The 15600-nt window shown below is 32.8% G+C and overlaps 1 protein-coding gene across 1 annotated transcript in view; it reads right to left on the bottom strand.

The window, feature by feature from the left end:
* Positions 1-15084, bottom strand: part of LOC118183051 (uncharacterized) — a 106871-nt gene extending 91787 nt beyond the window's left edge. Inside the window, exon 1 of the mRNA XM_035352477.2 lies at positions 14948-15084. The gene's annotated coding sequence lies outside the window, so the exon portion shown is untranslated. The remainder of the gene's footprint in view (positions 1-14947) is intronic.
* Between the last annotated feature and the right edge of the window lie 516 nt (positions 15085-15600).

The following is a 15600-nucleotide window of genomic DNA, read 5'->3' as shown; positions in this document are numbered from 1 at the left end:
GTGTTTTTTGCTATATATAAATGACCTAACACGATATTCAGGGTTAACTCAAAATTAGGGCTAATCAGAAGTCAATGGTGCAGGAGCCTATAATGCTATAAAGAAGGCAGCGTGTTAAGATGCCTTGAGAAGAACTTTCTAAGAAAAGCTCGTACTTGTATGTCGAAAAACAGGATTAAAAATACGGAAATAACCATGCTGTTATACCATTTTGTGTTTCGTAATGTATTCTGTAGCGATACTTAACATGTTTAAAAATCTTACTGAGTTGTTCTCCTGCAACCTACACTTTAGGCATACACTATGCATCTTATGGCTTTATTAGACCTAGCAGAATGGAATAACAAGTGTTCCCAAGAAAAGCAATCCTCCCTAAACTAGTTAGAAAGACAATTTTCTACCAGCAGCATGGAAAAAAATGTTGCGTTCAGCGATGATTCTCACATATATACTCGCAACAATTTGCGACCCTTGAAAGCTGTATTTCTCGCAGGTCACTCAAACGGGTAGATCAATTATCACTACCATGCAAAATGTTATGCTTCTGCATAGTATTCTTTTGGGAAGTATTCCTTTGTATTTTTGAAAGAAACGTGTTTTCCGGAAACATTTTTTATTGGGTGTCACATTCCTAGTTTAATATGGGTTTTAGATTTTCATTTGTATTGTTTAGAATTTCCAGAAACCTCAGTTTTGAAATTCTAAAAGAACCACATATATTACTCACCTCCTGAAAATGAAAGCAATGCAACTCTGTACATCAAAATTATTCAATTCAGAGTATTCGATCTCAGTTAGCTTGTGCTCCAGATGCATAGAATTTTCTACTTCTAGATTCCTATAATTTTTCTTAAAACTGCATAAATCTTCAAAATAATTATGCTCTACTCGACACATGAATATAAATTACATGAAAATATTCTTAAGTTGTAATGTTTTGCATTTATATAAAAAGGTTTCTCTTCAAATTCTTCTAATACCCTTAGAGTTCTTGCTGCATTTTCAAGTCTTTAATCCAATATTAGCGTATCGTTAATTAAAATATATTTTTTTAGCTTTTAAGCTTCTCTTGGAGATGTCAGATTATAATCTGGTCTTCTAATTACAGTTTAATTCTGTAATTATTTATTAACTCTTTGGCATCGAGAGAAGCAAAATCCATTACCCTCAAGCATCTGAAACGCCTGTGTATACGAACTTCTGTTGGAATGGATTTCTTTCCCCCATGCCAAGTAAACTGCTACAGCTTTAACAATAACCTATTTAAAGGAGGTTTTTACTTCTCTTTTTGGGATCTTTGTGCGATTTCACCCATTGCGTGCAGTTTCCCCATAGGAAAGGATTGCAGTTGCGAGCATCAATTGCTAAACAAAGAAGAGGAAACAACAAGAAGATTTGGGCATTCCCTGCTTCGTGAACTCGATCACACTACAGATCCACTCCTCCTTTGGGCACTTCGTGGAGGTTCAACCTCCCCTATTACCCTTCCAGGGGAGCAGCGCACCACCTGGATGTGACACCAGGCAGCACTGGTCGTCATTTGCTCCTGCCAGTCGCCTGGGCAAGCCCGTCGCAGAGGGCCGTTACCCAACAAACCGGAGGGGGGGTGAACCCCCCGGCTACGGATCCAACCGCTCAGGATATGCCAGACGCCGAGGCTGGCCAATGACTGACCTTTCCCGGGGCCTTCAGAACCACCAAGTTCATAAATTTTATACCCCTGTGGCCGAGACTGCCTAGGTACAGATCCTAGACAGTAGCTTCGCAGAATTCTCTACTTCGACCCCCAGGGGGAGGAAAGGAGAGGGAAGTGAATTCAAATAAGGCAACTACTTTAGTCGCTTCAAAAGAATGATTGCCATGTCATTTAAAACTCCCGAAATCAATGAACCATGCACTAATGTAATGGGGAAAGTACCAGGTATAAAATGGATGTAGGCATTCGGGCGACTTGCCGCTGTCTGAATTCACGGGCGTTAAGGGCAGTTTCGCTGTGAAAGAGGTAATGTGTGCGCACACGAGTGTTTGTACATGTATTTAAGTCGAAACTGCTATTCAAAAACGAGAGGCGAATTTTTAGCATACTATCTGTCAATGAGTCTTTACGTTTCTGCAAATCATCGTTTTGGCTTTACTTTATATTTTTTACATAGCTGGGGATTTCCTACACTATATTAATGTTCTTTATGAAATCCGTTTTAAGGCTGCTAAATCTGATCTTTTATTGCTATTATTTTATATATGTTTGATTTTTGTTTTGTCTTCTTTTCATTTGATGTTTCAGCATCTAAAATATAGAACCCCGTATGATTTGAACGATTTTTTAAAAATAAATTGCCGTGTAAAGGAGCTTCCAAATCTCCCACATGCATGTAGTTGGAGTTTATAACGACCCATACCCAAAAGTTGTTCTTGAGGTGGGGAAAGGAATCAATATAATACTAAGATATAAATAAAATAATAATAAATAATTGTCTAGTTATTAATAATTATAAATAAATATAAAAATTAACTAAAATAGGTAATTGCACAGCAAAGCAAAACATTTCAAAACGCTTCGTAATTCACCAAAAATTAATTTATGACGTCCCGTACAAGTTTAAAATCAGAAGTGTAAGAAAGAAAAGAGCGCATGAGGCCTTTCTTTCTTTCTTATTCTTTTTTTTTTTTTTTTTTCGTTTGTTTGTTGAGGAGAACTGAATTAGAAATTTACCGAAATTTTTATTTGCTTGAAAAATATACTATAATTCTAACAGACTATCATACAATACCGATAATCTCTAACGAATATTTCCTACGAGTTACTAACATTTTCTTACTATCGTAACGAGGGAAAAAATTTGTTCATTTCTGTATGGTTAAACATTTCATGGTCATCAAGACTTTTCGGAAAGACTCAAGTCCAGACTTCTGGCCTGAGGCTTTCGTGTCCAGGCTGAAAGGCGTCATTCTCAGGTAGAATGTTTCATTAATAAGTTGGCCTTTTTATAATAGCATTAAAACCTATTGTAGGAGACAATGAGGAGAACGGTAAATGTTTTCCCTTTCATCCAAGGGAAATGCTGCATCGGGGAGGCGACCATTTGCCCCCCGAGACAAGCCGTCGGACGAGCCTAAGTGGGAGATAAGGTCCTATCGTCAGAAGTTACGAGCGGGGACACGGGAAAGCTCTTGGGGAACAGAGCGTGGAATTCGTCACGTGGGGTGCAGGACGCCCGGACTGACAGGCAGCCCGATACCACTGACGCCTCCGGCCTGTATCTGCGACTTACAGATAGTACATAATGCGACGGGCACAAATATGGGGGGATGTTTCTAACCCCCTGTCGCCTTCCTTCTCTTCGGTTTGCTTTTAGAGAGGAGACGCAATTCATGGAGCAAACATAAAATGTGCATTTAATTGTTAATCGCTCTAACATGTTTGAAAGAGATGCGACAAACAAGCTAAAACGAAGATTCTGCGTAAAAATTACGCTTAATGTGGTAACTTAACCTAATTGCATTTCTTTCACAGCATGGAGGCAGTCTTTCTTACCTCCAACGTTTCACAGATTTCTATTTTTTTAAAAAATATTTTTCAGCTGATAAATAAATATATTGGTTAAGAAGGTGGGAAATGATATATATAATACAAGTATATTAATTTTCGTATGAATTTGTCCAGACTTCATAAAAGAGGCTGCAACACAGCTGAAAAAATTTTCCCAAACTCATTTTGTCTCACAGTAAAATGTCAGCGATTCTATAAAAGGTAAAAATCAGTTTTATTAGTGATTTTTTTTTTTTTTTTTTTTTTTTTTTGTGGTCGCTTATTTTCCTCACTTAAGAAATCCTGAGGTTTCAGAGAGAAAAACACTGAATAAGGCACTGAAATATAACATCATGCCAAGGATAACCAAGGAATAACAGAGGAATAAAAATCGTTTTTATTCATCAAAGCACTACATAAACAATGAAATATTCGCATGAACACCCCGCGTCTTGGAGATCATAGTTGAGATTTCTTTAAGAAGATAGCACTAGACCATTTGGGCTGCTTTTATTTTACTCTGTTATGGCTCGTTCTCGTTTGGTGTATATTTTTTGGCTTCTAAACTTTTTATGTATTTCTTTGTTCCCAACTATTATTTTTGAGCCATCGTAAGCCGTAGTTAAATCAAACTTGGAATTTTGAGTTAGAAGATAGGAGGGCACGTCAGACTTTAATTTTCTGAAGAAGAAAATTTCATCAACCTTCATCAAACTTCATTACTTTGCATAACGCATATTTAAGCCTTCAATATATTTTTAAAAAATTCAAGCTTGGTAAATGGTAGCTGTGTATACTTTTAAGCACCGTTGGAAATTTCATCATTCTCCGGAATCCAAATGGTAATATTTACGTTTTGAACTCCGCCATTTACTACGACAATCATGCGACAATCATGCGCAATCATGTGCATTTTGGCACGCACCATAATTTGGTGTGTGCCAAAATGCACAAAGGAATTTCAGCTTGATTTGTGTTGCAACGTAATTTAAGTATAAATTATTATTTCATTTTTTCTACCCAATGAAAATCTTTATTTGGGAAAGTATCCCTGTATTGTGTATTGGAGTTGCTTGTCGATCTTGTCAAAATTGCCCGGTATGCAAAGGATTAACCATTTGCACTTTAGCCACTTCGCGATTGAACTTCCAACTAGCAAATCGATGATACTTGTTCACGAAAATATAGATTACGAATTACAAAATTACAAAGAAAAATTTACCAAAAATATAAACTTAATGCAGGCACAATCTATATCGTTTCATACATCAACACGAGTTATATTCAGCCACGAAAAGTGTATTTCTTATAGGATACAGTCTCAGACTTGCTTATCTATCTTTTCATGCTATACAAGACATTATACAAAATCTACTTTACATATACCAACACTCCTTATCCCTTTTTTTAGAAATGAGTTTGGTTTATGTGATTACGTCAAAGCCTCCAGGAAGGCCTAATAGGAGGGATGCCTTTGTTGAGGACTTTCAAAGGAAAACTGGCTCTTATACGCTTGGAGCAAACCCCCAAAACGCTCATGCAGCCAGCCCCCGTTCGCGGGATTCAAAACTCAGACCGAACTACCAGTGTTAAGCGACTTTACCGCTCGGCCGCTGGTGAGCCCAGAAATGAAGTGAGTGAACTTGATTGATATTTGATTGATACTGATTCCGGTTGATAGTTTTTATAAATCTCAACATAAAAACCACATTTCGGTTTTATTTTTTACGCCATTTCAAAGAAATTTTTAAGCGAACATGCATTTTCCCAAAAGCTTAATCATCCTATCTAATCATTAATAAAATTAATGTACCCTGACAGGGAATTTCCGACCAGTATGCTAAATGCTTACGACATCTCCCTAGAAGTGACATCCGAATTCTGTGTTAAATAACCGAGTGAAGATGGTTAAAAAAGAAGCAAATTATTTAGATTCAGGTAAATAAAGAATTCAAATTCAAGATTTGTGTTTCGTCGATTGAAGAAATACAGAGATCGTTACTCGAACTCGTGTTGCCATTAAAAATACCAAAGTGGAAGAGTGTTAGTTGAATTAATTTTTTAATTATTTTTTCTCCTAATTCATAGTGGGCGATATACCGCCTCTGAAAATATATTGCTTCAAGTAGTTCGTCATTTTTTGTTAGCACTTTTGAATGGCGTCTACTACCTAACCCACTCAACACAGCACCTGTCTAATGCGTCGGTAGGCAATCAATTCTTATTTGTCAATTTAGAATTTGATGTAATTATTCAAAACACGATCAGATACCTATGTCATATTTGGTCTGAGGTAAAATCTTCGTGAATATTTCATAAGTCAATTGATAAAATTGTTAAACGGGAGAAAGGTCTTTGCTCTTTGGCAGCTATCAAAGTAATAACAAACAGAGATTTTTTGCTCAGCTTTCAGCTGCACTGGAATCTCAATTTATCTGAAGCAAATTGGGAAAAATTATTTTGAATACATTTTATCCCGATAAACTGCTATCAGACCCATATAAAGTTGGGAAATGGCTCATTATATTACATATTTTGTTTCCACAATAAACGCACTCTTGAATGCAATAGTCTTATTTTGAATGCAGTAATCTTGTTTTGAATGCCGTAACCTGAATTATAATTTGGCAGCAATCTTATTTTTGAATTCTTATTCTGAATTGTACGTTATCATATTTATCATGAAATAACGAGTCTGTGCTTTCATTAACGGATTCTGAAAAAACGTTAACGCGTAGAGCCACCAAATGTTACAGACACGTGGTCCTGCATCTGAGCATAGGCATCTCGAAGCCAGAATTTGGAAATTTCGAATGTTTTATTATTATAAGCCCAAAGAGGCAATTTGCCTAGAAGAGTATTAATTTCGTTTTGGCATTTTGCGTCGTCACACAATAAAACGGGAAAAAAATATCTCCAGCGCGCCAGACTCTATCGAAAATTCTAAAGATATCCTGTTTTTAAATTATTTTGTGATATTGCTGTTGAATTGAATTTTATGTTTAAAGTACAAAGAACACGATATTTAGTAAATAAACGTAACACACAAAACATTAAAAAAAGACCCTTTGGGTGTAATATAAAATCTGAAAACCTTCAGATTTAAAAAAAAAAAAAAAAAAAATTATTTATTTATATTTATGCGAATTTAAAGAACTGTTGATATTTTTTTATTCCCAGATGCAGTATTTTGTCGCCGCCCATTTTAAATTTTATGTAGTCATAAACCAGGCATTTTTCCTTCAAAAATTTCACCTCCATAAATTAAAAATTGGATTTTTAGGGGGGGGGGAAGTCCCAAAATGTGAAAAAATTGCAAGTAACTATTTTTCAATTATTGATTAGGAAAATCTAGTGATCCCAAGGAAAGGAAATGCAAATATCATTTTGAAATTAAGACATTTCTATCTCTAACAAATTTCTTCTCTGTATTTTAAAACTTGAATTTTTTATGATTTTCAGTAATGCCACATTAAATGTGTTTCAATAAATTCTTCGCTTTGGCAAAAGTCAATCATGCTTGCATAGCCGTTGGGAGGAGCATTTGAACGAAATGTCTTCATAACTGAAATATAAAAATGTTCAGAAAAAATTCACTGTGTTTGGATTTCGCGCGCTTTCCGTAGTACTGTATTCCATATTCTATTCTCACAGTTTTCAGAATACGAATGTATAGAAATTATTTCTTTATTTTGCGGCAACAACACCAATTTTTAGCCTGTTGGAAGGCTGCTGCACAAGGGGTCATAAAATTGGAAAAATAAATAAAATAAAATAAAATAAAATAAAATAAATAAAATAAAATAATAAATAACATAAATTTATATTTCAGTATAATTTTAAACTACTGTACAGGAGCATCTCATATGAATTTGGAGCAAACAAAATGTTATTTAATTACCAATTTATTGATTATGTTATTTATGTTACCAATAAAGTATCAAAAGAAAGTATATCGAATTATTGCAATTCTTTTCAACGTCTATCTGTTATTAATATTTCTCTGTTTCTCTGTATACACCTTTATTGTCAACATCTTCCCAAATTAACTAAAAAGAATCTGATGTGATTTCTCCCCCCCCCCGAGACTTTAGTGATAACGTTTCTATAGCTTCGCAATAAAAATTTACATTTTCCACATGCAATATTTTCTACACCCTATCATAAATACACCTTTGATTTCTTTTCTTTGAGTAATTTGCTTTATTATAACTAAACAGACCTTTGATTTCTTTCCTTTGATAGCGGCCGAGCGGTAAAAGACGCTGAACACTGGTAGTTCGGTCCGAGGTTCGAATCCCGCGAACAGGCTGGCTGCATGGGCGTTTTCGTGGTTTTCCCCATGTGTAACGTGTATACGAGCCAGTTTCCCTTAGAAAGTCCTCCACGAAGGCACCCCTCCCTTTAGGCAGATAGCTCTCATGTGCTTTGCCATAATTAAATAATCCAATCCAATCCAATCCTTTCCTTTGAGTAATTTCCTTTGTTATAACTAAATAGACCTTTCCTTTCTTTCCGCTGTTGAGTAATTTGCTTTGTTACAACCAAGTTATAAGGTTATTGTTTAAATTAAACAGTCATTAATAATTTCAGCCTTTACTATAACTTCTTCTTTCCGTTTCCTCACCAGTTTAACTAGCATTTAAACTGAAGTTTTTGAACTGTAACACAGAGTGTGTTTCTGCCTTTCGCGGGCACGATACGTTAGTTCATTCCAATTGTGATAAGTTGTAATTATTCGGCTTTGCGTTATAATGGCCAACATTTGAATTTGATTCCCCAGTTAGAATTTTTGAGCCAGCTTAGAGTAAAATTTGGTTCTGTAGTTCTTGACTACAACTCTGCGTTTTAAATTGAAATTGACTATTACTTTATTTTCCCCACTACGAGTTGTGGTTAATTTTTTTAGCACAAGGATGTGCATTTATGTACAAAATTGTGTATAAATAAAAAGTTTTATTTAAACTTTTCCAAATCTTTGTGGTTACTTTCATACATAGTGATAATTCGCTTCATGTCCTTTAGGGGCTATGGACTGATTAACTTTCGTGAGATTTGGGAAAACCTTATGAAGTAGCATGTATCATCTGTAAAACCGTGACGTAGGAGCAAAATCAGCTACGTTTATTCTCCACATTTCCACGATGCGATTTTTCAAATCCAGGCGCAAAGGTTTCCAAGATTTAATCGAACGGCATTACTTATTACTCTTTACTAATACCTTATTTACCGAATCACTCCAACATTGATTCTTCTACTTATAATCCTCCTGCACTCAGAAAGCACATAATATGCTTTTAAAAAAGGGTTAACTTCCAAAGAAACAACCGTTATTTCCTTTTCGAAACTGAACAACTAAAATTTATGCAACTTGACAACAAAGAAGTAATACAATTTTTTTTTTTTAAAGTCAATTCCTACTTAGGTCAACAAAGAAAAGTTTTATTTTAGTTACTTTTTATTAACATTTTTTCGTTTCTGATTTATGAAGCTGATGGTGGTCTATAATTTCTCATTCTATCCATCTCTTGTAATGCTTCATTATTTACAAGGAAACTTTCTAGTGAGTTTCGAGCGGCCCAGTTCTTCAATTAATATTCCATCTAATGATTTCACACGACTTAAGGTGACATATGCTTGACCTGCTGCGAAGAGCATAATATTAATGGATTATTAATCGTCGCTTGCATTGTGTTTTAGTTTCTTTTAGCTTTCTTTTCGCATTCTCCGTTTGTGAAGCAAGTGACATTTTAAAGAGTTATATTTTAAACATATATTATTATCACGTTAACATAGAAATATGGGGGGAATTTTCCATACATAATGGGACATTACATCCGCTTCATCTAAGTCTGTAAAACTACAGTTCTTCAATTCCATACACTTTCAAAATCTTTAGAACTCTGTTTTACTGTTGCCACTTATTTTTGTTAAATATTGCAATCCCATTGATCACAGTCATGTACTATTATTTATAAGTTGTTATAAAATTAATTTTTACAGCATGCGAGAATTCCTAATAAAGGGTCATTATTTGTAAGTCTTATAATATATGTAATAAAAACAGCATATCTTTAGTTCCGATAAACAGAAATCAATAAGTAGGAATTGACTTTAATATGTGAAAAACCTGTATTAACATCAAGTGTCATCCACTACAAGTCTAAAAAAAATGTATTTGAACTTGAGTGGGTAAATATTTTATTATCGATTGAAAATTTGAATAAGATATAGGAAGAGTGTGAGCTAATAATAGGCATTTAAAAAAGGGGTGTTTTACGTTAAGAGTCGAAATAATGTTTTGATATTTTAAATTAGAATACATTCCCCATTTCAACGAAAAATACACAAGGGGGAAAAAAAAATTCCTGAGCACTAATCTAGTTTTACGAGACGTATATGCTAAATACACAGTGCAGATGCAAGGAAGTCACGTCACATAGAAAGAAAATTTTATTATATCGTAACTATTTTTAAAATTTTTATTTCCTTATTTGTAATAAAAATAAGCATGTTCTCCAACCTTTATGAAACGAAGCTTACTTCGTTGGTCCTTTTAAAACTATGATATAAATTCTAAAAATGAAACACAAGCAAAATGTCACGAAAGTGTACTTTGCTTGCCCCCCCCATCCTTGTATATATACTTTCTTTAATGTTAATTTCTGCAATTATATCATAAAGAAGGCATATTATTACTGTTAGCGAAGAGTAGAGCTTTATGATAGTCCGAAATATAATTTTGATTCCCTTTTTACTTCTTTGTGCGAAGTAAAGGACGTATTGTAATGGCGAAAAATTATGGGTATCATATTTCAACGAAAATATCCATTTTGACCATTCTCGAATCCATTTGAACGATGTTTTTGCATGACATCTGTACGTACGGACAGAATAAAGGACTGTTTCTGACAAAGAGTATTGTAAATTGGGTTTAAAACGGATTCAGAAGATATTTTTCCTTGACGTCTGGATGTACATATGTATGTATCTCGCATAACTCAAGATATGTAATAGAATAATAAGAAATAAGATAACGTTTATAAATTTTATTATTCAGAATTTGCAATAAATGAATGTTAACCGATACATTAATTTCCAATGTGTTAATTTTGATTAAATTATCTTTGAAATAAGACAATGTTTCTAAATTTTATTATTCAGAATTTACAATAAATAAATATTTAAAGGTTCGAAACTCGTATTTAATCTGAAGGCCTATTTCGTGTTGTAATTCTCATCACTACCTACACTACATCGCCTCTACTCATTTTGTTACATGGTGACTTGAATGAATGTCAAAGTCAAGGAACTTTTTCAGATCAGCAGACTGATTAGTTCTGGAGGCGTCGTGGTATCGTCGGACAACATCTGAGGAAAAACGATTAGTGACAAAGACAAGTGCATACAGTATTTGTGACTTGACTCAATGTGCTCAAATTTAAACAGTATAACACTGTAATGAGAAAAATTACTGAGACGGGTCTGAACGGCACTCTACTGCATTGCAAAAATTAATGAAAGTTTTAATTTACTTTCACCAGAAAATGAAAGTTTTGTGTTATTTTTACGTTTTTTAGCTCCGCGAAATTCTTACGGAAATATCTAATTCTAAACATGATGTCTGCAATGCGAAGAAGCTATGCAGTGGATTTATATTTTAAAAATTAAAAGAATTAATAAAAAAATTCTGAAAGATTTCAGATTTTAAGTTATGTCCAAAGAGTCTTTTTTTTAACATTTTGTGTGTTACCTTTATTTATTTATTTATTAAATATCATGTTCTCACTTTAACGATAAAATTCAGTTCAAGAGCAATATCGCAAAATAATTTTAAATTGAGTATATTTTTAGAATTTCTGATACACAGTCTCACGCGCTGGAGATAAAATTTTTTTTTCCCCCTGTAAAACGTTGCCACTGCTTGCTTTGAAATCCTTGAGTTTGTTAATCAAAAATTCGTTAAAGTTTTACAAAATAGGAAATTGATAATAAAACAAATTCCAAATTTGGGTTTCCACATGCCCATATTGGCAGTAGGATTACGTCATTCAAAATTGGATGACTCTAGGTACCGTTGTTTTATCACAATGCGAGAAACATACATACATTTATGCAGATTCTTCATTATTTAATTTCTTCAATTATAATATAGGGGGAGAATATTTGGTGGCAGCAGTTTGAAAAGCGAAACGGACATTCAGAGTGATTGGACGCAAAATCGCAAAACAAAAACAATACTCCTTCAGGGACGAAGCCCCTTTGGACTAATTATTTTTTAGGAACAGAGAAATATTTAACATTATTTTGAAAGACTAAAAAAAAAAAAAAAAAATTGGATACAATGAAATATATTGCTGAAAATTAATACTAACTATATTTCGCCGATCAAACTTCTTTGCCAAATTATTTAAGTTTTTATCTCTTCTTTAATTTTAATTCCATATAATAAATAAATAGTTGTATTATTCCAGGTGGGTAGAAATTAAATGTTTATATTTTTGTTTCTAAAATCCTGAGCTTGCTCTGCAAAAAGTATTTTATAAAACAAAATTCCTTGAAGAATAGTAGATCCTCTGTTTTATTACAATTTCATAAAATGCGTGGTCTTATTGTTAATGTCTTTTTAAGGTTTAACGAAAATATTACTCTGATAAAGGTAAAACAAAATTCCTTTATTATAGATTTTAATTTGAAGGGAAAAAATTCTACATATGATACAAAAAATTTTTAAAAAATAAAATATTATAAGAACTTGCGATTTAAGTGTCATAAAACAATAACTTTTCCATTGAGTTCTGTTTTCAGTAAGATACTGTAACAACATATTTTCACAGCCTTATTTTAAATTGATGATACTTCATTTTTTGGATACCAACAAAATACCTATTGTTTGAGAGAAAAATGCAATTAAAAAGAAAAATCAGAAAGTACAGATTATAAAGTATAAATGTAAGGTAAACATCTGTAAATCTGAAATCATTGTATGAATATTGTGTAGAAAAATCGTATGAAACATCTTAAGAGAAAGAAAAGACGCAGCAAAATAAGAAACACATTAAAAAAAAAAAAAAATTGTAATTCGGAAATTTCAGATAACGACCTCCTACCTCGATAATTAAAGTTTACGTCTCCAAAAGTTAAACTTTCAAAATTTAAAAATCATGAGATAGAAAAGAAAAAATATGCAGAAAAAATGGTAAGAAAAGAAATGTTGATCATAGTAATGAAATGTTGATTATGGTATGCATGATATGCAGGTTATTGCCATTTTTACTGTTTTCTTTTATAACACTATATTTTATAACATTATAATTTTAGTCCAAATGTGCGTTAACCCCAGATGGGCTTTCGTTTTGGCATTTTGGCGGTAGCTCACTATAAAAGTCGGAATCACTTTTTAAATTTTTGTCACCAAATATTAGAGCCCTGCATTAAAGAAATTAAATAGTGAAGAATCTGCATGAAAGTATATACTCGTATGTTTCTCGCATTGTGAAAAAACACCGGTGCCTCATCAAATTTTGAATAAATTAGTCCTCCACTCGAATATGGGCATCTGCAAGCCAAAATTTGTTTCATTGTCTATTTCATACTATTTTGTAAAATGGTTTATGTTTCTAATTTTTGATTAACAAACTCAACGATTTCAAAGCGATCCATTAACATTAACATCACGTGCATCTTCAAGCAGGGGTATTTTATGTGCGAGATTTCTTTCTTTTTTTTTTTTTTTTTTTTTTTTGTGATACTGCTGTTGAATCTAATTTTTTGGTTTAAGTGAAGACTAATTGAAAGACTGCCGTTAACTTTACATTAAGTCTTAATTAGCTTCCAGCTTGTTAAGATTTTGATACCCGTTTATGCTACGCAAACAAATCAAAGACTGTGAGTTGTGAGAAGAGCAATTAACATTCGTATTTTATCACAAGTCCTGTTTCTTCCGGAATCCTGAGAAACTGAAGATTTGACGTTTTCTATGTATTTTCAACTTTTTATTTACAAATGGTAAATGTTGTAATTAGAAGAGAAGCAACAAAATGCTTGTAAATTCCAAAATTAAAATAAACTGCACAATAGAAAAACTTAATAGGAATAAAATTAGACAACTGATTATTTTTATATATTTAAGAGAGGATTTTAAGTTAAACAGCAATCAGAAACATAAACTTGTCCCCCCTTCATCTTGAAAGCAAAAAATCCGGAAAAATTTCAATGGACTTTTAAAAGTGAACCTATCTATTTGAAGTTCACTATGCAAATTATTAATTTCTAAGTAAGGAATAAAATTTAAGGAAAATGGAAAAAAAAAAAATAATAATAATAATAATAATAATAATAATGTTTTAAAATTAATTAATAAATCATATTTTAATAAAATTATTTGTGTAATTACTGCAGATACTGACGGTTCTGAACGTATCTTTGTACAGGACTTAATTCAATTTATTTTAATTTCAATACATAATTTATTTTACTTAACTTCAAACTGAAAGACTTTCAAAACGATTCGCTGAAAAATTTCTTTCTTAGTGAGATTAAATTTAATCTTTTGTTTCCTACCAAATATGAATTCCTAATAATTAAATGCACCAGTTCACTTTAAGCTACGGCGAAATAACCACGGATTTTATAGATATATATCTCATCCGTTTTAGGTACGAGAAACTACTTACGTAAATAAACGTTGACTTCCCCCCACACCAACCCCAATAATAGTTGGAAACCATTTTGAACTGACTCTTTAGCTTGTTTAAGCATTAACATTTGGGGGAAAGTGCAGAATCGCCCACTGTATGGCGAGTTTTTAAGAATTGCACATGCTCGGTATCCATGTACACATCGACCTTTTTCACTTAAAAAAGAAATCTCAGAATTGCACAAAATGGCATTCTGCACTCCCTTTATCCATGTACACATCGACCTATTTTCACTTAAAAAGTCAAAGAAAGTTGACAAAAATCCAATTCTTCTCACTCTTATAAAAAGCGCCAAACGCCAATCAAATAAGTGGGCGATTCTGCACTTTAGCCAACATTTGTTTGAACATTAACAAAACATTATAAACTGTTACCCATGTATATGCTCCAAATTCCCTTCTTTAGATTATAATCCCATATTATAAATATATTATTTCTAATTTTCCTGACAAAAGTTAGAAATAATAATATTTAGAATAGTTTTAACTTTTAAAAAAAGTATTTTATATATGATGCAATTTAAAAAAAAATAAATGTCTTCATTATACGGAATTTGCTAGTAATAAAACAATATATTTAACCTTTTATTTAATTTTTTACTTTAATCAAACATGAGACTAAAATTGTAAAACAATCACATGTAGAAAGTGATAACATTCGTTCATTTCCATTATTTTTAAAGTTAACAGTTATTAAACATTTAATGTTTTAAATTTACTTGTGACCCAGAGAGATGGCGCCACGAATCATTCACCGATATTTCACTTCTCTGTTTGCGACATATCCAGGCGGAAGAGTCAGTTCATTTCCGCTACTCCCAGTAGCTGCCGTAGTCACAGTCACAGGTTGGGAAGGCTGGTACGCTGGGTTAAGGGGCTGAATGGGTGTAGTCAGTCTATCTTTTGCAGTCATCGGAGGCAATGCATGAGCTATGATAGCTGGAGATAACTGATTTCTAGTCGGTGGTCGAGTATAAAACATGACATCTGGTTGAATAATACCTTCGGGATCACGAGCTGAAATTTTGCATAGAATTAAAACAGTATAAACCATAGAAGAAAATTAAAAATTCTAGAAAATTAAAATAAATAAACTTAGCTGATCTAAGAATAAGTTACATAGTACTGAAGAAACATGTAATTTAATTAAAGCAAATAGTTTTTAATAATGTAAATGCAGATAATTCATAGTATTATCTGCGAAAAACAAAATACAGCTGTGGTGGGGGGGGGAATATCACATAGTGTAAGTTTAATTTAGATTAACTTACTAGATACGCTGTCTAAAATAAATGAAAATAAAATCTGTAACTGGAGCAGAAGACAGAAGGAACAGAGACTTACTTCTTCATTACGATATCCAGCAATTGCT

Source organism: Stegodyphus dumicola, chromosome 10 (assembly GCF_044657685.1).
Source record: "Stegodyphus dumicola isolate Sdum_Otavi_A_Nest chromosome 10, ASM4465768v1".
Taxonomy (NCBI): domain Eukaryota; kingdom Metazoa; phylum Arthropoda; class Arachnida; order Araneae; family Eresidae; genus Stegodyphus; species Stegodyphus dumicola.
Note: the sequence above shows the minus strand (reverse complement) of the source record. Positions and strands in the feature narration are given on the sequence as shown.